Genomic DNA, 2,687 nt, shown 5'->3' with positions numbered 1-2,687 from the left:
TCACGCAACCAATTGAGGGAGTTCTTGCTGCTACTCGTGTCTATCCTCTTGCTGGCAATACACGAGCACCTCGACGTGCAACTACTGAAGCCTCTGAAAGCACCATTGCTCAAAGGCCTCGGAAGCGATCTCGTGTGCTCAATGACCGAGAGCTTCTCGTGGCCTTGCATTAGAAACAAGATAACCATGACTGGTTAAAGCGTCAGATGCACAGCATCTTGGTGGACGTCAATCACATCAGAAATTTGGCCACCAAGAACTCATTTGTTGCTCATGAAGCCTGTAGGAGGTCCTGGAAGAGTCTCACACTTCTCTGCTATGAAGACGATCTTCGCGAAGATGGCTTCACTAAGGGTTTCAAATTTGACTCCACTCATCCTCGCGATGGAAGCTGGCGTCAAACTCCACCTATTGAAGATTCTGAGTATTCATCTTCGGCCGCAACTGTTGTTGCCAGAGTCATCGAAGAAGAAGACGATGCCACTTCACCAGCCATGGCTTCACTGCATCTCGACACTGCACCAGGCCTCTCTGCACCACCGACCTCCAACGTCGACCCTGCACCTTCATCTACTCCTGATGGGAACGAGTAGATGCTCTATGTCTTCAAACATTTTTGGTCCTTACTAACAAAAGGGGGAGAAGCATATGAGTTGATAGTCTTCAAGCAGGTCCATATGGGTGGTTGCTACATTTATTTTGCTAAGTGGTTACAACTCTCATTTTTTATACATTTGGTTCTTTGGGCCGTAACACTTAAACTTGATGGTCGTCTGCCACTTTGTCTGCTACTTTGTGATGCAATGATAAATTCTGCATGAAGTTATTCCGCAGACGGCCATTTTTCATGATGCATGTCATTATCTTCGTTATATCTTTATATGCATTATGAATTGTCTTCATCAGTTGAAGAGGATCTCCACAATTAAAACCTGCCATGTGCATTTGCATTCAAAAGCAAACTACTTATACGCACATCTTCAGGGGCAGCCTTTTCCTACTAATGAAGACAATACCTTTACCGTTACAAATTTCCCATACTTTTATCCCCGTTGAAAACTTCAACTAGTTTGTCATCAATCACCAAAAAGGGGAGATTGTAAGTGCATCTAGTGCCACCCTAGTTGGTTTTGGAGTATTAACGACAACCTGGTTGAGGGACTAATGTGTCTGTGAGAATTGCAGGACAACACAGGTAGTAGTCCCTCATTGATTCGGTTTACCTACCAGAGATGACCCCTAAAAATGTGTGAAGACATTGAAGACAATGGTGGTCTGTGAAGAGATTCACATTGAAGACTATGACATGAGAAGACATCGCATGAAGACTATGGATTGCGAAGCCATAGTTGTTTCGTAGTTTCCTTTTCTTCTTTGTTGAGTCATAGGAACTACCGTACTGTTAAGTGGGTTTCAAGTGAACAAAGTCAGAGTGACTGAAGTGATGCTCAACCTAATCCTATGTCTTCGAGCGAAGACAATGAGAGCAAATCTCATCCAGAGCTGGATGAGTCAGCTTTACTTGTAGCCCAAGTCAAGCTGCCGCGTGTGTTTGAAATCTGACCGTTGGACACGTGTCAGTTCCTTAGTGACCCAGGGTCATCTCGGACAAATCAGGTCGGGTTGCCTCCTGGCTATAAATAGCCCACCCCCTACACCATAAATTGGTGGCTGCTCAGAGTTAGTGCACGGCTTTTGTCGTTTGAGAGCAACCCACCTTCGAAGCTTTTGAGAGAGAGAAATCCTTGCGAGGAAAAAGCCCTAAACACCCAGAGCCAAAGAGTGTTAGGCATCACTGAAGTCTTTCTGTTTGAGTGATCTGAAGACTTGTTACACTTGAGGACTGTGAATCCTCCAGCCGGTTAGGCGTCGCGTTCTGAGCATCCAAGAGTCATTGTGGATCGCCGGTGAACGAAGTCTGTGAAGGTTTGGAAGTCTACCTTGAAGACTTACCAGAGTGATTGGGCGAGGACTGTGTGTCCTTAGCTCAAGGGGAATAAGGTGAAGACGCGGTCTTCTAAGTTGAATCTCAGCCTCCCTAACCAGACATACAGTTGTCACAGTAATTGGAACTGGTCCAACAAATCCTTGTCCTCACCAAGCGACTGGTTCTATCCTTTACCTCTCTTTACTTACTGTTTGTCTTCATGAAGTCATTGTCTGCTTGCGTGATCTGATTGACTTCACTGAGTGAAGACTGTTGTTGTTTGGCTTCATACTATCTTCCATCATGATCCATTCTACCTAGCTGCTGATAGTCTTCGTGCTTTCACTTCATTGCTTACTTGACTATGGCTTGTCTAGTGTAGTCTACCTTCCGCTGCATATCAATAGGTTCAGTTCTACTGTTTTTCTTCAAAGCCCCCATGTTTTGAAGACTTTCATAAAAATCGCCTATTCACCCCCCTCTAGTCGATAACTAGCACTTTCAGCCAGACAGCCAGAGTATGGTGAAGTCCCAATGGAGGATGCGGCCGACAATGAGTTGGCACCATCCTCCTCGTCCACGCCAGCCTCCTCGTCCACACCACCCTCGCTGGTGCATTGCACCATGATCATCAGTGAGGCTCGTGCCTGTTACATGGACATGGTGCGGGAGGAGCTGTTCCGGGAGGCACAGACCGACGCCGCCTACAACCATCAACTCGTCCAGGAGCACCTATAGGCGGGGGAGTAGCTTGCCGCGT

The sequence above is a fragment of the Triticum urartu genome, chromosome 4A (assembly GCF_056163025.1).
Source record: "Triticum urartu cultivar PI428250 chromosome 4A, HENAU_Tu73, whole genome shotgun sequence".
Taxonomy (NCBI): Eukaryota; Viridiplantae; Streptophyta; class Magnoliopsida; order Poales; family Poaceae; genus Triticum; species Triticum urartu.
Note: the sequence above shows the minus strand (reverse complement) of the source record.